The sequence below is a fragment of the Heterocephalus glaber genome, unplaced genomic scaffold (assembly GCF_053883595.1).
Source record: "Heterocephalus glaber isolate CG9 unplaced genomic scaffold, H.glaber_assembly_v1.0 deba00001778, whole genome shotgun sequence".
NCBI classification, from domain to species: Eukaryota; Metazoa; Chordata; class Mammalia; order Rodentia; family Bathyergidae; genus Heterocephalus; species Heterocephalus glaber.
This window is the reverse complement of record NW_028258465.1, coordinates 1,866,370-1,888,459: the sequence shown is the minus strand read 5'-3', so window position 1 is coordinate 1,888,459 and position 22,090 is coordinate 1,866,370. Positions and strand designations below refer to the sequence as shown.

Genomic DNA, 22,090 nt, shown 5'->3' with positions numbered 1-22,090 from the left:
CCTGTTCACCATTCGCAATGTAACAAGCACAGCTTCAGTCACTGCCTTGCAAGGAGAGGTCAACAGCCTGAGACATCAATATCTGCAATTCCTGGTGCTCACCTGCTGAGCATCCAGCTTTCACCACTGCTCTGGTCAGCCTTGATGGAACACCCTTGATTTTATTTTCAATGTCTTCTATATTCATATATACATACTTTTTATAACAGCATAGAAATCAACTGTTTTTAAAATGTGCAGGTGTTAATGTTTTGTAATGTGTTATTATCTCTAGTTGAAACTGCAATATGCTACTTTTAACAAAGATAACACATGATTGAAAATAGAAAATTGATACATAAAGAGTGAGCAGCATTAATAAAATCATTGGAAGAAATTGAGTGGGGAATGAAACCCATGTAAACAGGAATTAGAGGAAAACTCAATTGAAAAATTGATGTCTACTTGAAATGATGGCAGATTTCTGTGCTTCAGATTGCTCTTCTCTAAGACAGTGATAAGAGTTGTCTATTTAAAAAAAAAACAGTCCAAACTACTGTATACTTGTCAAGGCAGGCTTAATTTAAGAGATCAAGTTCTGGCAAGAAGTAGTGGTACATGGCTGTAATCCCAGGAGTCTGACAAGTAGAATCAAAAGGTTCACAAATTCAAGCCCACTCTGGGCAACTTATCAATTTAGTAAGACTCTATTTCAAAATTTAAAAAGCAAATAATACTAAAGAGGGCTGGGCAGGTAGCCCAATGCAAGGGCTTTGGTTCCAATCCCAGGTACCTCAAAAATAAATAAATAAATAAATAAATAAATAAATAAATAAATAAAAGCAAAACTCTGTAAGAAAAATAAGTCATGGTACTGGGTCACTATATAAGTGCATCATGCACTTTCTTTGCCCTAAGATTTACAAGTTCATAAGTGGTATGGATGACCTCCAGAAGTTGATAAAAAGTGTCTGTTATGGGTCACAGGATATACAAAGTGCTCTAGCTATGATTCAGGTTTGGTAAGACAAAAATGACAATTCAGCAGCACTTTGTCTCATTTACTTTTATAATTGCTAGGAAAAAGTACCTAACACCACAAGTGTGGGGAAAAATGTTTACTCTTGCTCACAGTTCATAGAGGCTTCAGTCCATAGTCAGGTGGCCCATGTCAGGGTGGCTGGAAGAGGGGCATTGCAAAGGAGAAACAGTCCATGGCAGGGTGGCACTGCCTAGGAGAAACAGTCAATGGCAGAGGAAGCAGCAAGCAGCAACCCTGCCTTCCGTCTCTACCCCTTATATTCCATCTGAGCTGCAACCCTATTGATTGGTGCCACCCACACCCAAGGTGAGGCTTCCCATTACCCATACCCAGAACAAAGATAAGCCAATCATTGGAGTAATCCAATTATCAGGCCCTTTAATCAATATTTACACACCCTTAATCCACACTCACACACCCTAGATCCAGCCACCTCTGAAAAGTCCTGATTATGGCATATCAGGCTTTGGAGGCATCTAAATGCAAGCCATAGTAGTAACCATGGAAGATCAGGTCTCTCTGATGCCAGATAAAACCAATGCCTCCCAAGGCAGAGTAAAAGGGCAGGGAAGAACTTCATTAGCAACAGGTTAGCAAGTTTGAAGATGGAAGCTTTTATCCTTATCAAAGGCATCTGGCTCAAGGGCTGCAGACGCAAGGTTTATATAGGAATTTGTCAGAGGGATGGACACCCAGGTAGCTACTGATATTTGTGTGTTTTTTTTCTGAGGCATCAAGCTGCTCTTATCTGTAGATTACCAGACATCCTGAGTTCTGAAAATCTGAAGAAAAGTTACTAATTAAGGCATTTTATAACTCCTGTCTTTTTACTTCCTATTCCAAGATGTAGCGCACTCTGCAGTCGATCTTAGGGAATCAGAAGGTGTCTTTTCCTTATGATGGGGAGAGAGTATATAAACAGTTTTTAACGCATTAGGTGGCTTTAATACCAAGTTATCTGAGCTATGAAAGACCAACATCTCCTAAAACTATTTTAGAAAAATACATGAACATGTTGAATGATTTTTCCCTTTTGGAGAGTGATTCTGTATCAGTTTATGCTAAATGGCAGGGGCCAATGAATTAATAAATGAACAGCAAAGATACAATGATATCAAAACATGTTTAAATGTAAAAATTTTTTTTAAAACCTTACTATATTAGAAGACACATTACCAAGAATGATGGGATAGATGTGTCTGAAATGAGTGCGAGTATTTTGAGCATCCAACAGGGATTAATGACAAAGTGGGTTTTTTTGCTCTTTATTTATTTTATTTTTCAATCAACCCTTATTGGTCAAATTTTTACAGCAATTTCCATCAAAGTAAAATGCACTGTGTGTCCTCATTGATTGCAATCATTTGATCTGCCGCTGTGCAACCTCTGGCTCTTCTCCAAGGTCAAAATGACTATGAAGGAAGATCACTCTGCAGAACTTCAGGACATCATGAGAACCAACACAGTACACAGAAATATTCAGGACAGGCCCAGATCTGCTCCCAAAAGTGCCAAGAACTATGGGATAAGTGTTTTGAAGGGAGTGAGGTACCTAAAGGGGGTCAATGGCAATGCATTTTTCATTGTAAAAATTTTTAAAAATGTAAATACCCATGCTATTTTTTATCACACCACATGCAACGCAGAGGTGGATAAGTATAAATGCTTCTCATTACACTAATGATAATGTCTTCTGAATATATCCATGAACACACACACGCAAACATGCACACACACATTGTTGGAAAGAGAAAGAAACAGACACCAGACTACTTTTGGTAAACATGTACAGATGGTTTATGCCAATAAAATTGAGTTTTTATGTTGCGGATACTTAGAAGCATAGTTTCCATCTCTGTATTCACATTGCATTTTGGGATAAAAAGCCCAAGAAATTCTGTAATAATCATTTAAATTGATTTCACCTACAGTGGACAATCTTATTTAGTATGCACCATTCTCTGAGACTTTCCTGAGCAGCAAATTTCAGAATTATAAATGTTTGAAGAGATTCTACTAAACAAAATGAAAATAAAATATAAAGAAATACTGAATATCCATGAACAGATATAAACTCTCAAAAATAAAGTCTACTAAATTATCTCATGTCCAATTTGGAAATAATGTCAAGATTGATTTTTTAAAATTATCCATGATTCCACTTAGTTGAAACCTAGAAAAAAGAAAATAAAACAGAATAAAAGAGGGGACTTGTGATTTTCTTCATATAGAATTCCATTCCTTTTTCAGTGTTCTGAAGTAACTACTAAATTTTGCTATTATTCTCAGTTGTTTTCAGATATAATGTCATTTAGTACAGATATAATGTTAAATTTTAAATTAATTCCCAAAAATGTTATATTATATATGTATTTTCTTAATGATAGGTTTTTAATTTGACTGATTCAGCTCAATTTTTTTTAAACTGAAGGAAATAAGCAAAGCTCAGTCTAAAGTAACATCTTTTCAATATGATTATTCCAAATGGCTTCAAAATAAGAAATTGTGAATTTTGTATACAGGTTGATATAAGTGGTTTTAAACACCTAAGTACCTCTCAAATTATCAGGTTCTAAAAAAATTGAAGAAATAAGTTTAGTTCAAATCAGGTTTACTCAGTATTTATTTCAATATATTACTGACAAATAATTATAAATAAAAACATACTATGTGATTAATATAGAACAGGTTCTTCACTTTATAGTAAAAGCTAAAGTCAAGAAATTTTGTTTATATATAATATTTTAATTATTTTAGCCAAATATTAAGATTGTAACCAGAAAACTTGTTCAATCAATTCCAGTGAAAAATATCACAAGTAGAATTATACCTGAATATGAGATTATAAAAGACTAGACTTCAACAATTTTATATTTTACATTCATGCACGTGCGTGAATGCCTCTTCTGTTTTTGTGTCTAAATATATTCTGTAGTAAAATGAAGACAATCTTGCCATTTTTTAGCAAAATAATTTTTTCCTTTTGTTTTCTTTATATTAAAAATATCCTATCAAAATAACCTATGATAGATTGTTATTGTATAATATTGGTATAATAGTTATACCAGTAATACAATAGAAAATCATAAAGAAAGGTATAACTAGAATTTAATTTTCAAATCACCAGGAAAAATCTGCTGTGCATGGTTATACTTTAATGTGAATAGCCATGAGGGCATATCTGCTTTGAGATAAATTTTTTAAAAGTTAGATAATGTCTAAATTAATTTTCTTCTAAAATCAATAGTTTTTGATAGAAAATTTATATTTAAAGTTCAAACTACGAATTTGAATTTGTGTGCATGATGAAATTTATTCTCCACCACTCAGCAGAATTCTATTTTAAAGTACATTGAGCATTTCAAACATCACCACATGTTGGTCTCACTATTCATTGGTAATTGGACTTTAGACATTTGCAATACTATTGGCAGCACATTAGGAAAATACACTTACTCCATTATTTTAGTAATCACAATGAACCCAGAAACACATTGAGCTGGTTGTATTTTCCACAGAATTATAAAATGTTTATGAAATACATGTCCTAATTAATTCAACATCATTTTTAAAGATGCTGTTTTTACCAATGCATCTGACTCAAAATCCATCATCTTGCATCTAATGCCCAATTTACAGCCAAGAAAGGTAGAGCAATTCCTGACATGTATTATTTGAGCTGCGGTTTTATTGTGAAAAAAATAATCGTGATTTGTACATGTTCCATCACCAAAATGAAATGCTAGTCTTTATTCTTCTTTGCATGTCAGTGTGAGGTTTTTAATTAAGTATTATCTTCATTTTACATATTTTTATTAGATTATTCCTCTTGTGCTTTTAATTTTTCTACTTACTCCAAAAGTTTATCTGGTAACACAAAATAATTGATAAACATGTTATACATAACCTCAGTATTTTTAATTCATATCTCCTAAAATAATTCCAGATTATTAAAACAATACTTGACACTAATGATAACATTATTATTAATCCATTTTGATAAACTCTCACATAGTCCAATGATTCTGTCTAATGCTACTGTTGCAGAAATCTCGGAAAAAATACACGGAGACACAGAATTCGGATAAAATAATACAATTTCTTCTTGGGAGCGGGCAGGACCACCAGAAACAGGTCTGGTTAGTATCCCCGCCCCCTTTGTTCAGCATTTCCCTTTTTATATCCTTTTTAGCCCTTATCTCATCCCTGGTGGTCTTTGATGTGTCAATACAATTCCAGTTCCAATTTACAAGTCACAGATACAAGATAGCCACATATACATTGTAAATTCACCCTGGCATTGCAACTTTGTTAGGTTAATGAAGTTACTGGTTTAAGAGTCAGATCACCTTAAACAAGGAGTTATGGGAAAAGCAAACCTTAAAAGAACACATTACTTATTTTGCTTCTACAACTACCTTAATATTCAATCTATTAAGTTATCTAAAACTTTTCTCTATCACTACAATTTGTGTTTTTCTTTTGACTCAAAAAATTACACTTGGCCAGTAAATGGAGATGACTGAGCACAGTGCCCTCTGGTACAATGTCATCTCACACGGCAAAGCAGTCCCACTAAAAACAGTTTTTCAAACTGTGTTGTGCCAGAGGTTTAGCTCAGTGGTTCCACCATCTGCCTTGCAAGTGCAAGGTCCAAAGTTTGATCCCTGGTACCAAAAAAACGAAACAAACAAAACACAGTGTGGTGTTTTTCAACATATTGTTTGAATTAACTCATGTGTACACTTAACAAGAATGTACATATACATTGTCTTCTGGCTGTTATCTACCTGTCTTTGCGCACTTTTGGTTTAGCACTAAATGCTGGCATTAAAATAACTACAGTCATATTGAATTATACACTAAAGAACTCCACTTATCTCTCAGTAGAAGCAAACAGTGCAATATCATGCCACATCTTATTTCGAGTCTTTCTTGTTATTAGTTCACTTTATTTTCATATATTCCATGTCAAGGAGAAAATCATTTTAAACAGATTCCATTACTTATCCCTTGTACATGACTAATCCTTCCAACTCGAGGTACCAAAAGTATTACAAATGCTATAGCGTTGATTATTTATACTTGCACTTATTTGATGTAAAACCATGGTTAACGAAGATGGCATCGACGTGTCTCTCAATACCCGTGTGTGTAAATTTGTGTGGAGTTTCCCATGTACGTGTGAATACAAGTCGAGTTTAGTGTCCATACAAGTTTAGAATTATGTCTACTTTTGGTGTGAGAGACAGGAGGTTTGTTTGAAATGTGGACAGCACTATATAGTCTGTAATACATCAAAATTTTATTCTTTACATATATGATTTATTTTAACCATTTATTCAACCATTAATTTATTGAACCTTTTTTACTATTTGATTTGCCAAGTTTTATTTAATTTTCATCTTTTAATATGGAGAAAGTGCAATTGTTGTGTAGAGTTCATCCAAACTGAATAAACATTTTACAATTGGGTTCTGTGATCAAAGATAGTTCACATTGCTCCATCTTTTCCTCTAAAGCACATTCTGACTACAGGATTGTAGAATTCATGCGGTGCTATGTAGAGAATCTGGATGACTTCTGAGGTGAAATTTTAAGCAATAATACTAATACTTAATAAAACTAATATTCAACTCAACACCAGCATATTCTGAAGATAATAAAAATTACTATGATAATCAAAACAATGCTCACAGTCACTTTACATGATTTTACTAACTAAATCTACAATCTATTCTGGATTTAACTACTCAAAAAATTTTTTTATAGGGGAAATTTGAATAAAAAGCAGAATCATCTCCTTTTCCACTCTCCATTTCCATTAAAACTATCTTCTATATGATACCAAATTCTAAGATTTTTGACATATCATTATTACCATTAGTACTAAAATATTTCTTGGCTTCTGATTATAAATTTTTGATTCAAAATTACTCCATTTTTTCAACATAAAATTTTATTTGCCTAATAGAGGTCAGTATTTTATTAAAAGGGTAAGCCACCATGAACAAATGTGATTTATACTGATACACTACATGAATGTTTATGCAGAAAATCCTAATCCAAAAGAAAGACAAAATAACTTCTAGAATAAATAAGCGCACTTGGTAAGGTTGCAAGGTAGAATGTAAATATAAATAATTGTCTAATTATATATTTAAAGCATTATACTACAGTAAGATGAAAAGTAAATGAAATAGTAAGTATAGATAAAACACACTATTATTAGTATTAGAATCCACTAGGTAAAATCTTGAACTGACAAAAAGTCTTAGTGATAAATGATGAGATATAGAATGGTGAGATACAAATGATTGGAAATGCTTAGATTAGATATGTTATCTTTAAATTTATATAAATATTCAACAAAAACATACTCAAAAATCAAGCAGGCATTTTTTAAAGAGATTGACAGGTTGACTTTACATGGACAGATGGAGAATGCAGAATAGCTTAAACAAGATTGCAGGAGAAGAACAGCTGGAAGGACTCACAATATCTGACTCCAAAACTATTCAAGGGGTAAAGCAGCCAGGACACTGTCCCACTGGTAAAGTCATTGACCCACAATCAAAGGAAGAGAGAAAAGTGACAAGGATAGATCTCAGACACACATTTTCCTGAGTTTTGACACAATTTCCACTTAAGTAAACAGAGATTGGGTTGTCCTCTCAACGGACTGTACAAATATTGGACATTGTTGTGCAGACAGTCTTTCATCTATGCATTACATATTATACTCAATGTTATGACCAAATGAGCCATTCATCTGAAAATTTAAAAAAATACAACTCATATAGAAGATGTGGGACAGTTTCTGTGACCTAGGATTAAGCAGACATTTCTAATAATGATACCAAAAGCATGATCCATTAGATATAAAAATAAATTTGACTTAATTAAAATTATTTGTGAAAGTCACTCATTTGCAAAATAAAATCAAAACAAACCACACATTTGAAGAGAATGCATGTGACTTGCTTTTCAGAGAAAGTATTTGTGACCAGAATATACAGACATTCAAATATCAACAACTAAAAAAATAATCAAATAAAAACTGAATCTGAAAAGGTTATGTACTGCATGCTGCTCATATACGTGAGATTCTGAAAAAGTAAGGAAAAGGAGCAAAGAAATTGAAATTTTTCAGGATTTTGGAAGGAAAGAGGGGTGAATAAGCCAAGTGCAGTGGATTGTTAGGGCAGGGCATCTATTCTACACTATACTATAATAGCAGTGGGACATGTGATTGTACGTTTGTCAACACCCATGGAGCTACAGCAATGACTCTTATGGACTTTGGTTCTTGATAACTTGTCAAGGTCAGTTTATTTGTGGTAATATATGCACCACCCTAGTACAGGATGTTAATGGGGGGCGTGTTGTGTGTACATTTGGGGAGCAAGCATGCAAAACTCTATAATCGTCACTCAACTTAGGCACAAATCCAAAAACCCCATCAAAAATAAAGCTTATGAATACTGGCTAACAATCTAAATAAATACTTCTTCAAAGAAGATAGTTTTATTGTACATAATCAGATAAAACATTCTTAATGTTATTATATTTTAGGGAAATATAAACTAAACTAAACCGATACAACTATGGATGTATTACAGTGACAAAAAGATTTAAAAAAATAAAAATCTGACCATTCCAATTATAAAGGACTCAGATGATCAATAGTGCTGGAAACATGTTGCTAGCAATGCAATATGGTACAACTACTTTGGAAAACAATAATGGTTTCTTATAACGCTTCTTCATTTCTGTGATAAAGCAATCCAATTGCTAAGTATTTAGTTCCCAAAATTAAAAACGTGCTAACTTTATTTTTAAAAGAACATATGCTAATATTCATAGTGTTTTTATTATTATTCACCTAAACTGAAAACCATTCAGATGTCCTCCATCCGATGAATAAGTCTCTGTGACATCAATAGACATAGTGCATCACTCAATGGTGAACTGGAATGAGTTATGTTTCTTGGAACAAAATAGTTGAATTTTTAATTCTACTTATGAAGTAGAATTAAATAAACTGATGCCAAAGGTCACACATAATTAGATTCCAGTTTTAGTCTCTTCTGGAAAAACCAAAAACATAGAATGAGTGAGGAGGTCAGCAGTCTGCAGGGGACACATGTGTGGCAGGGAGAGCTTCACAGCTGAGCAACAAACTTCCAGTCTGCCTATAGATTCTGCACCATGTCTGGGGAGGCAGCAGCTAACCACAGCTGCTACTTATAAGTATCAGCTTATAAGTGTGTGCTGATACTTATAACACTGAGCATTGCAGAGTAAAATTTACTTATGTAAATATAAAGAAATGAAACGACTATATGGTTTCATGAAACAGTACTTCGACTAGACACTGTACTATTAAAATCAAAGCAATTACCATATATATAAATACACAGGATCTCTATTTAATTAATTTTTCATTAGGCTGTGGCACAGTAATTTTGAAACTACTTTGTCTCTGTACCAGAGATGAAAAAAATAAGTAAATGTATTATGAATTATAAGAAGCAGCTTCTCTAATCCCAGAAAATAAATTACAAATAAAAATGCAAATATTAACATTTGTTAAAACTCATTGACAAAGTGATTGACTTAGTGATAGGGAAAGAAAGACTACAAGAAGACCTAAGAGATCATAGTTCAACAAATACAGAAAATGCTCCAAAAACAGTAGAGTCATTTTTGAAAAAAAAAAATTAAACCAGGAAAAAAATCTGAAATTATTCCCAACAAATATATCTGGAAAATTTTCAACAAAAATAGATAGATGACATAAATACATATTTGTAAAATCACATGGTAGATATGGGACAGCTCTTTCTCATGGACAAATTTTAATTAAGAAATAAAGTTAACAAGGGAACTAGAAAAGCACTACTAGAATACCATGGAAATAAATACAGCAAGTCAGGTTGCAAGATGAATGCGGGAGTTAGTGTGAGAAGAAACAGGACATTTCCATACTCTTACAGTATCTTCCAAATAATATTTATTCATTGTAAAAGAAAAAATCCAATCACTTGAAAGTGGAGAAACTGGGACATGATCATAAGATGACGGGGACTAGTATCATTAGAAATAAGACATTCTAATGCCACGTATCATCTGACATCATGCCCTGGTAACTGGTATCCTTGCCTAAAGTGTGTAATTTCAATATAATTATGTGAAAATGGAGACAAATAAAAAGTGGGTTAATCTACAAAATAAAGAGTGAGTAAAGTTTGCAAAAGTCACAAGTTAGGATAGGGTCGCGTGAAAGTCAATGGAGAACTGAGAAACCAGCACTGATTATAGGAAATCTAAAATAAACCAATAAGTGATACCAGGAAAATCAAATAGCTAAATGAAATGTAGGATCCTGCATTGAATCTTAGAGAATAAAGACATTTGTGGAAAATCTGGTAAAATCCAATAATTTTTAGGCTAGATACCTGTATTGTAGCAATGTCAGTGGCTTCATTTTGATATTATACTGTGGATGTGGAAGAAATTAACTCTAATGTAAGTTGAATGATGGATGGAAGGGAACTTTGAAACACTTTGGAACTTTTCTGTAAGTCTAAAATTTTTGTCAGTCTAATTATAGTCTTATTACCTTCTAGGTGTATAAGTATTCATAAGTCATGTACTCCTTTTCAGCATGTTTATTCATTTATAAAACAGAAGACTGTCATCTATGATGGCTGGGCTGATTTCCTGTTTTAATATTCTGTGAACAAGATGATGATAATGATAAATGGCAACCTCTATGACATAGGACAAAATAATGAATGGCTGAATTGAGAAACTGATTGACTAATAGATTGCCCATTCACTGGGGATAGAGTCTCAGTCTTCAATTCAACATTTTAACTCTTTTTTAATAGATGAATTATTCTTATCTATTGAGAAAATAAAGGACACTGAAAACTCTTGCATATATTTTTAAATTGTATAAAACTTCAAATTATTTTTTAAACATTTGTATAAAACATTTAAAATGTTTGTTTTAAATGTTTGTTTCTAAAACAGCAATATATATTAAGACACTGGATCACTTTTGTATCATTTTAACTAACCAAAGATGAATGTTTACCTTTTTTATATTTGACAGTGTTATAACAAAATAAATTTTAAAATGGAATTGCTATTTTATACCCACAGTGTTGGATTTTTACACGTGTAAAACCCTGTTATGAAATGAAAGCATTAAGGAAGCAAACATTTTAAAAGCTCTCTTCTAATCTTTAAAATTATCACAAGCACCAGACAAGGTGCATGCTTGTAGTCTCAGCAGTGAGAGAAGCTGAGGCAAGGAAGTCACAAATGTCAGCCCCTCCTGCTGGACTTGAGAAGACTCTGTCTCAAGATAAAAAAAACACTGAAAAAGTGCTGAGTGGGGAGGTATGGCTCAGTAGTAGACTGTCCGCAGGTTCAGTCTCTAGTGCGCACACACACACAACAGACTGCACATAGTTACTCTTTGGATTTCTGCTATTGAAGATTTAAACACTACACAAGGCTCATTTTCAGAAAATCAGTATAAAACTTAGACAAAATATGAAAAATGACCACTTATCAACACTACTAGAAAATACACAGAGTGTAGGGGCTCCTGGAAGGGTATAGATGAGGACAGGCTGGAGAAGGCAGACTCAGGGGCAGAGGATTCAGCTATTGCCACACTTCTTCTTAGACCACGTGCAGTGTTCACAGAAGAAAGACTGTAGAAGTGGAAGCAGTGGAAATCATGGTCCCGTAAACTATAGCCACGGAAGTATGGCCATTGAGGAAGGTAGGTAAATCCTAAAGGGGAAAGAGCCACAAAGGTAAGTTCCAGTAATGTCTACCCGGATCTCTTACTGACCACCGAAACACACAGGAAGGACAGACTCTGCTAGAAACAAAGGAACTGAGATGACTTGCACCTAAGACACAGAGTTCGCATTTCACAACCGGCAAGAAAATTGCCCCACTACACAGGAGAACAAATACTCATCGGTTAAAACAACAGGATAAAAAAAAATCTCCAGAAATTAACATGAATATGATCCAGTACCTAAATCATTTCAATATAATTACAACTGCACAGGAATACTAAATAAAAAAGGAAAAATTAATCCAATGTGACATAAGCCATTTAATGATTCTAAAATGATTTTCAAGAAGCTATTTTACCTACTCGCAGTATAATTACACAAGGATGGCAATGTAGCTCACAGGCAGAGTGCTTGACTGATAAGAATCAGGCTCTGGTCTGGGTTCTGTTCCCAGCATCACAAAAATAAATGAATGAATAAATGAATAAGTGTGTGCGTATTGTTAATGAGTTTAAGAGGTGACATAAATAGGTGAAAAGAAAACAACTTTTAAAAAATATGAATGTTCTAGCCAGGGATTTAGCCCAATTGTACCACGCCTCCTTGCAAGCACAAGGTCCTGAGTTCTATCTCTGGTTCCAAAAAAGAAAAAAATATCTGAGTGCTCTAGAATTGAAAATGCAATATATAAAATGAAGGGAACCCTTGCCCACAGTCAGCAGAGGGTGCATCAGTATGCCATCATCGAGAGTACTACGGTCAATCCTCAGGGCATTGAAAATGGAGCCGCCAAGCGCTCCCTAAGTGCAGGTCCTGGGCTGGGTGGCTGGAGTTTGGGACTGGAAAATGCGGGGAAGTTCTGAGCTGAGAGCTTGGCCCTCTGATTCCGGCGTCATCGGGAGAGGGCAGAGCGGTTAGGAGGTGGGGCATGGTGAAAGGTGGGCCACCGAGGGCTGCTATTTGAAGCAGCTACCCTGCCTCTCTTTTCCTTCTCTCTTTCTGTTTCCCAGCCACAGTGAGGTAAAGGCACCTCCAGCACGTGTTCACAAAGGACAGCACTCTCCGCCCAGACCCAGAGCAATGATGGATAGATGGAAAACCGAGCCCTGTGCCAAACCATGCTCGTTCATCTCAGTTATGTTGTACAATGACAAAAAATGTATTAATGTATGCGTATTTACCCAAAGGAAATGAAGTCACTATTTAAAGAGATACAGGTATCCCAATGTTTATTGCATCACTGAACACAATAGCTGTGATTCTTATTTTAAATAACTTCAGGGCCCATCAGTTGACGAACAAATGAAGAAAATCTGAGATATATATATATATATATATATATATATATCTCATAAAGTCATTGCTAAGGCAATCCCTAAAGAAAGAAGAGTAAAAAAGTAGCAGAAAATTTATTTTTAAATATGTTGGCCAAAAGGGATAAAATGTTCCATTTGAGGCCACATGGATAGAGCTAGAGATCATTATGTTATCTAAAGTGAGCCCAGCACAGAATGATAAGCTGTGCATGATTAGATCTCATGGAAGTTGGGAGTGGAGTGGGGTTATCAAAGTTCAGGTGAAATCAGGAGATGGTAGGATGGAAGGGGAAGAGTAGAAGTTAGGAAGGGCCGATCAATGGATGTTGAAGTTACAGATAGATAAGCTCAAGAATTTCTAGTGTATAGCATGACTGTAGATAATGTACAAAGAGGCACATTTGAATAAACATGCTCATGCTTGTGTGTATAGCAAAACAAGTGTTCATTTCTAGACACTAGTTTAAATTCAATTAATTGTAATTTTGAATGTGATCATATTTTATCTGTGACATTCAACATAAAAATACTTCCAAGTGTATTGTTTATGTCTGGGAGCTTTATGAGGTTTTAATTATTGTTCTTCATTCATGATGTTTGGTTATACCTGTCAAATTTCTAAATAATGAATAAAAATATTGAATAAATAATATCAAACATTAAAATTCTGCAAAATAATGTTATAAGAATCTTTACAATATTTAGACATATTCTTGTATATATAAAAAAGAAAAAAAAATAATTATCCCAATGGAAGATTGCTGTAATTAAAATCCTCACCTGGGACTTGTTCTCATTTTTATACTAAACTTTAAAGGATCTCACCATACTACACTTGGGCTAACTTGTAGATTTTCTAGCGCAATTAACATATTTGGAGAATATCAAACCAACTTTTCCAGGAGGCAAAGGAAATATGAGAATTTTTGAAAATATTTCTAACTTGGGGCAAGTAAATTCAGTGAAATATAGTGTTTGTAAAATTCCCGTTATGCTCAGTGTTGTGCTGGTGATTGCTACATTCTATTAAAATCTTTCCTCAGATAAAACTTAATTCTACAGCCTAGAAAAATTTTCATACTATTTACTAGAGTATAATTAGTTTCCCTGTCACCTTCTTCATACTTAATTTTTAAAATAATAATTCCAAGAGACTTGCTATCAGTTGAACAGCAGCCTTTAAAAGCCAGTCTAATGTTCTGAAAAATAGGTGTGTCTCCAATAGATAATTTTTGGAAACTATCTCAGTTTCTTCAGGTATGGAAAATTGAGGAACTCATTTCCTCTTTCATCTTAGTCTCTATCAAATGGCTTTCACTTGCCAAGGTATCCACAGAACTCTGTGTTCCCTTTGAACTTGAAGAAAATTGAGGACATGATTGATGATGTAAGTTTGAGCCTCAGTTATCATTACTTATTACAAGGATAGCTCTGTAGAACTGGGTTTGGGATAAAGGGATTTTGTTAGCATCTTGTGAATTTTGTATATGCTTAGTTCATAGTCAACCAAAAGAAAACTAGAACTTCTCACCCAAATTATTTTACATTGTGTTAAAGTAAAACTGTCTGTGCTTATGGAAAACCAAATTATATTTCTAGTAGCAAATATCTAGCAGTACTACTATCATCTATCAAACAACCAACTAACTAGCATGTTAAAATCTACAAAGGGAGCTAACTGAAAGGTGTCAGATATTACGATATGAGTAAGCACGACCATGCTTTCAAGAAATAATAAATTTGTGGGAAAAATAAACCTAGCATGTATGCACATATGCATACTCCCAAGTATGGGTTAGTACAATTTTTAAATACTTCCATCTTACTAAAAAGACAAAGTTTGTTCTCAACAATAGGGAAAACATAGTCTCATATGTTTATTAGAGATTTAACTATCTGGAGAAAATATAGTTCTTTTAAATATTCTTAGTACAATTGTATTGCATATTTTATAAGTTCTTTGGCATATTACTTTGGCTTTCAATCTGTATATATGATAATTAACTTTATAAGATCATATAAGATAAACAAATGAATCTTATGCTGGAAAAATAAAAGGAAAATGGGGGGGAGAAAGGAATTGAGATACATTATGTGCATGTACCAACACCTACAGTGAATGCAACCATTATGTACTGCAAACATGTACTAATAAAAGTCAAAAAAAGATAAAAGAAATTTTAAAAATATATTTTAATAAAACCCACTATTTAAAAATATTTCAACATGCAGTTAGTATAAAATTATAAATGTGCTATTTTGAGATATTCATTCTGCATACAATCATTATTTTTATTACTGGTGCAGAAGTAGATTTACATGTTCCATTATGAAAATAGCTCTACACAACTTCCATCCCCAAAGGAATGGGTGAAAGTGGAAAATAAACATCAGTAATTTAATGGCTGTGGTATGTTCTAAGGAAATGTAGCAAGTAATGAGATATTCATTCTGGAAATCTACTGAAACTCAGTAAGAACAGTGATATTCAGTCACAGGAGAAAAGGCCCTCAGCCCCATCCTAGCCCTGAAGAGCAGAAGGTTATTGTAGTTGCCACTAGAATGAAAAACTAAATTAATAATAGCAATATTTATAGCAAAGGTTGATAACTGAGATGCAAAGATACTTTTTAAATTCTTTTCAAAAAATGAAAACTGAGTTCTTTATGTTGAAAAGTGTGTTGGAAAATACATTTATTGAACTAATTTATCAAAATAGGTCTGGTTTATTATTTGGATAATTGCTAAGATCAACTTTTAAAATAGATGTGTCATGGAATCTATTATGGCTTGTGCCTAGTTATCCCCCCAAAAGCCCCATGAAGTCATAGGTGGGGCATTTTAGAGATGGCTGAATCTAGAGTGTGATACTGGGATTAAGTGTGTGATGCCGGGATCAAGGGTGTGTGATTACTAAATTAGTCCATTGATTGGTTTTGCACAGTTCTGCTTGCTGCTTCACTGTTTTGCTGCCTTCTGCCTGCCTACCCTGCCATGGACTGTTTCTCCTCTGTGATGCCCCCCTGTCACACTGCCCTGCCTTGGAGCCAGCTGACTATGGACTGAACTCTCTATAATTTGTGAACTGAAATAAACCTTTCCCCCTTTAACTTTGGATGTTGAGTATTTTGTTTCAGCATAAGAAAATAAGAAAAATAACTAAGATTTATACTTACAGAAATCCAGTATTATAATCCCTTGTGATTTATGTAATTCTGATGCCACTAGAATTAACTTTCTAAAAATAATGTGCATTTCAATATCATTAGAGAGCTTCTATTGTTATTCTGTTAGAAAGTTATTTTGTGAATATGATTAATGACAACATAAATATTCTGAACACAAGGAAAAGACTCAGTAAACATTTAAGAATTGGAGAAAATGTTCATAAATGAAATAAATAGAAAATTGAAATGATTTTCTACATTAATATGATTTTTCCTGGATAATTAAACATAAAATGATTTGAGCTAGGTAACAATAGAGCCTGTACCAGAATGCTACTTGGGTGTTTTTATCTAAACAATTTGTGCAATAATTTTAAGAGTTCATGACTTTCTTTGACAGAGTTAGACTATTAGCAGATTAACTTTATTTTATTAAAATATTAAATATAGAGTAGCACAATTCAAATTTGAGAACATTCACTATTATTATTATAATATTATTATCCTTCAACAATTTGAAGTATAGCAACTGGACATAAGTTCTGTTCTTAAATGTTCGCACATGGGTGAGTTTCAGTCATTACATCTCACTCAGAAAACCCACGACTTTGAGAAGTTGACTTTAAGAAAGAGTAAAGAAATAGAAAACTAACTCATCTCTATCACAGGGAAATAATATTTTATTCTGCACTGTGAAATGTCAATCCGGTGAAAGCAAGAAATTTGACTTTTAGAATCGATTCAAACTCAGGTAAATAGGGTCAATGTGCAGGAGGATTGGGAATAGAATAAAAAGTGCCACCCTTTGATAACTGAAAGGACCTAGGGATAACCTTAAAGTTGAAAATCTTCCAATATCATCTTGCAGAATAGGACAGAAATCCCTTCCCTCCAAAAACGCTCCTCAGCATCTGATCAGTAGTAGCATATCTAACAATGACCAATGACCAGCGGAAGTAATATTTTTGAAGTCTAATATCTAACTAAAAATACTTTGTAGAAATTTTTTATGAAATGCAAAACTCACACACTATTAATGTGAAGACAATATACAAATGGGAGAAAAACAACTCTGCTATTGGCAGGTAGTGATTGTGCACAACAATCCCAATGTGTGATATTTCAACAGCTGCTTTCCACCTGTCATCTCTTTTGATCTTTCATAAGATCTGTTTTTAGATTTCAAGTTCTATAATGTGAGTCTCAACATAGAGATTGAATAGGATTAATCATGTCATACAAATTTCAAGTGCCAAAAATAGTATAAATAGGATTCAAATGTCAGATATTTAGAAGAGCTATTTGGAAAGGTGGAATTCAAGTATTTTGATTTCCTATCACAGGAAAATAAAATAACAATTCTTGAAAATAATTTCCTGAATAATGAAACTCTATGTCTTTGAAGGTTGGACTTCTGGAGAAGATGTATTAATTATTGTAAATTACAATATAGCCATGAAACAATTTAGAAAAAAATATGTGTCCTAGTGAATAAATGTATATTAAATATATTTTGTCTGTTGCTGTGATATTAATTTACTGAATTTATGGTAATTACCATAAGCTGGTTACCAAATTTAAGTGTAATATTTACTCAGTTGAGTAGTCTCGAAAACTGAGAAAATTCATATTAATTATCCTTTCAATATGTACATGTGTGTATTTCTCCTTCTTTGTTCTGAATAACCACACTTGTCTGGAAATATCAGTAATAACATCTTTATATATCTGTTTTCCTTGGTTAATCTATCCAAGTGAAGTTTAACTGCATTGCAAAATACCCATAGTGAATTAGGAGCTAAAGATACCGTAAGTCATAAGTGCTACTTTTCCTTTTTGACTGAAAGTAAAATATTCACACTATGATGAAAGTATTGAGGCCATTTCTTATTTCAGGCCAGTGGGCAGTGGAAGGGGAGATGAAAAGAAGGGATTTCATGAGCACATCATAGTCCTTCCCACTTTCCCTCAATTACAGTAGAAGCTGCCACCAACATAATTCACAGCAAGTTTCTTTCCTGGATTAAGAAATTAAAATATAAACTTTCAAAGTTATTAATATTTTTCTGAAAATAAGATCACTTTTCCTGATTTGAAGACCAAGTAATCTTCCCACTCACCTAGAAACCTAGAAATAAATGCTTCTTGGTCCTTCAGTGACCCAGGTTAAAAATATATATATTCACTATTCAGTGCATTGACTTAAATGACAGAAGAAATGATCAATGATGAAGTAGAAGATAAAAAAATAGAAACTGTCCAATCTGAAAATAGACTGACTCCAATATTTAGCTTAGCTTCCTGGACATAGGCTATATGTCCATCAACAGATGAATGGATGAAGAAAACATCATATTTATACAAAATGGGGTACTACTCTGCCACAAAGATAAGAAAAACTTGAGTCGATGGTAGGAAAATGAGTGCACCTGGACTGTAATGTTAACTGAAGTAAACCAGACTCTCAAACTTAAATATTGCATGGTTTCTCTTATATGAGAAACTCAATATACACATAAAACACAAAATAGAAGACACATAATAGGAAAAAAGAGAAAGAGAACAAAAGTTATTGTAATCCAGCACAGACAATGTATCTGAAAATGTACCTTGGTTTATTATAATTGTCTTATGTGTTTTATATGTTTTGGACCTATTAGTCTGGTTGTTAATCTGTGTGGATGATAAATAATTTCATGAGGAATTATAAGATAAATAAATGAATTCGATGCTGGCAAAAAAGGTGCGTGGAGGGAAAGACAAAAAAAGAATTGGGACATGTTATGTATGGTTATCGATTAACCACGATAAAGGCAATCATCACATACTGTAAACATGTACTAATAAAAAGTTTTAAACATTAAATAAAAAATGAAAATAGACCAAAAAGCAAAAATAAAGATGTCCTCATGGATCTGAGAGACCATGTCATCTGAGTCCCAGAAAGTGAGGGTAAGTTTTCTGGTGCGGACAGTGATATTTAATAAAAGAGCTGTTGAACACAACCTATTAACTCTTCCTAACCGGCACTTCTAAAGCACTTCACAAAACTGTAAAATCCATGGAACTATCAAGGGTCCACAGAACGTATACGTCACTGCACCATGCCCTGGCCTTGGCCAGAAAGTAAACCCTAAGTAGTGCAGGAGGATTGAAGTGATACCACCTGTGTCTCAAAGCACAGTGGAGGACAACTAGTGAACAATAACAAAGACTCCAACGGGAAAGTTTCAAACAGAAAAGAAAAAGCAGACGTTTAAATAATCCCTAGGTCAACAAAGAAGTTTCTATGTGAATTTTAAAGAGAAAGAAAAAAAAATCCAGCTGCTCAGGGAGAGGTGGTGTTTTTGTCCTGTGGCTCCCTCACACTCCACGTGCCTCTTCCGTGCCCTGCAGGGATTTGACGTCGCGGACCCTTGAAAAGTAAGCTCAGCAAATGCTGCTGTCATCACAGGGCGAGGCTGCCAGGCTTCCACCGGCTCTGGTCTGGGAACGATCCAGCTAGGTGGTGGCTCAGAGGACATCGCAGGGGATATTTGGGTGAATATCTTCCTCCTCATGCTTGGAAAATTACCCTTACGGACTGATTTCTCATGCTGACATTTTAGGAACCATTTGTGATATTTCAAGCAACTTTCAGTCCTGAAAGTATATTGTCATGCTATTAAGATGAACTTAAATCTACATAATAGAAATATATGTATACATATTTGAAAAATATTGCTATCATTAGGTGATTAAAATGTTTGATTGGTAATATTTTGTATTTAAAACCTCACATGTGATTAGAGCTAAGGAGAACACATTTACTCTGAAAAGTTTAGAAAATTCACAATTTCAAAGTACTATTAAAATTATTTTTACCTGAGGGGGTGAAGGGTACGCAGGTAATGGGGAAAAACTAAGAACCAAGACACATCATGTACAGGTACAAGCACTCAATGATAAATGTAAACATATTGTATACCTAAAATGTATCAATAAAAGAACTTAAGCAAAAAAAAAATATTTTTACCTATAGCAAGGCAAAATTTGTGTTAAAATCATACAATATAAATGAATATAGAACTGTTCAGAATTACAACATAGATTGCCTTTTCTACTGATCGGATTTTTCAGATCTACACAGTAATAACCTCAAAACCTTTTCAGATGTCTGTCACCAGGCCTCTGAGTTTATAATCATTCTGTTAAGCAATTTTATCTATGTCTTAGAGTCAGAATTATATTTGAAAGCTGAAATCTTAAATTAAATATAATTATCAAATAATTTGTCTCAGAAAAAAAACAAAAAAATGAAGAACATCATTTTTACCACAATGAAGAAGCATGAATTGTCAAAAACTTGCAAAGTTGCATTCATAAATTAACCATGTGTGAATAAGTGCTCTTTGCTTCTCTTATATTGGGCTCATTAAAATCCCCAAGTCTTTCTTTTCTTTGGGATTCTTTCTCTATTTTCCCCCATTAAGTAATTTTGTAGCTTTTATTTCAGAGCTACACACGTGCTTTTATAATCATCCTGTAAAATGTCAATTGTTTTCATTTAATCCATTTTCTATTCTGGGGAATGTGACCAAGATATTTGTGTGCTAAAATTATTCCATAGAGCCAGGTTCTACTTTCTGAGGATGAATATGGACACTACTGAGACTGCAGTTAGGCACAGGAGTGTACACAGGGCCTGCTTTTAAAACAGTTCTGGAGGGCCAGGGATTTAGCTCAGTGGTTTCGCCGCCTGCTGTGCAAGCGCAAGGACCTGAGTTTGATCCCTGGCATGAAAATAAATAAATAAATGAAACAGTTCTGGAATTCTGTGTCACTAAAATCTGTAGAATGATACCTTGATCGAGAAAAATGACAGAAAGAAAGAAGGAAAGCAAGAAAGAGGAAGGGAAGGAGAAGGGGAGAGAGGGAGGAAGAGAAAGTGTGGAAGAAAATCAAAGGAAGAAAAAATTGTATTTGCAACTTCATAAACGGTTTTTTCAGTACTGAAGAGTGAACCAGGGCCTTGCACATACTTGATGAGTGCTCTACCACTAACCTACATCCTCAGCCCACAAAATAATTATTTATAGGCAGAGTGCATCAGTTAGGGTCCACTAGACAAACACATTTAAATATATATATACATATATACACATACACACACATGTACATATATGTACATATATACATATACACATTCTATATGTATATATGATTTGCAAGGTGGGTGGGAAGAGTGTCACAGGGCCATCTGCCCACTGCAGAGCTGAGGATGCAGTCACAGTGGAAGGTCTGGAGCTCACCGCAGAGTCCCATGCAAGAGTGTACGGGAAATCAGAGGGTCTGCACCGGAAGGCTGAAGGGTCTGAACCAGAAGCCCAGAGATGAATGTCCAAAGGCAGTGCCAAAGACTGGAGCTCCTGTGAAGAGGCAGAATGGAGTCTTCCTTCTTCTTCCCTTCTCTCTTTTCCTTTCCCCTTCCCAGGCCACAAGCCTGTTGTATAATCCCACCCACACCCAAGGGGGTCTTCCCTCTTCAGTCAGTTCTTCCTCTGGACACACGGACACCATGCTAAGCAGCCAGCAGCACGTTTCTTACCCAAGGAACTTCAGTTAACTGTCACTCACATGGGGTATTGAACTTATAAAGCTGAAGGCTGCTAAGTGAGTAGGAAAAGCTACAGAAGGAACTGAGAAGTTTTCTGTCTTATTTTCTTGAAATAATGTTATGTTATGACATTTCAGAGTATGAATGTATAATGCTTTCAT

At 34.1% G+C, this 22,090-nt stretch overlaps 1 long non-coding RNA gene across 5 annotated transcripts in view; it reads right to left on the bottom strand.

Annotated features, from left to right (window-relative positions):
• Positions 1-2,186: 2,186 nt before the first annotated feature.
• LOC147820996 (uncharacterized) overlaps positions 2,187-22,090 on the bottom strand; it is a 49,191-nt gene continuing 29,287 nt past the window's right edge. For 2 of the 5 annotated variants that reach the window (XR_015447858.1, XR_015447862.1), the window contains 2 exons: positions 21,625-21,741; positions 2,188-3,194 (listed from right to left, as the gene is read on the bottom strand). This is a non-coding gene — a long non-coding RNA (uncharacterized LOC147820996). Of the gene's footprint in view, positions 3,195-3,783; positions 11,837-21,624; positions 21,742-22,090 lie in introns of those variants that run through there. The other 3 variants (XR_015447860.1, XR_015447859.1, XR_015447861.1) reach the window with 3 other exon arrangements.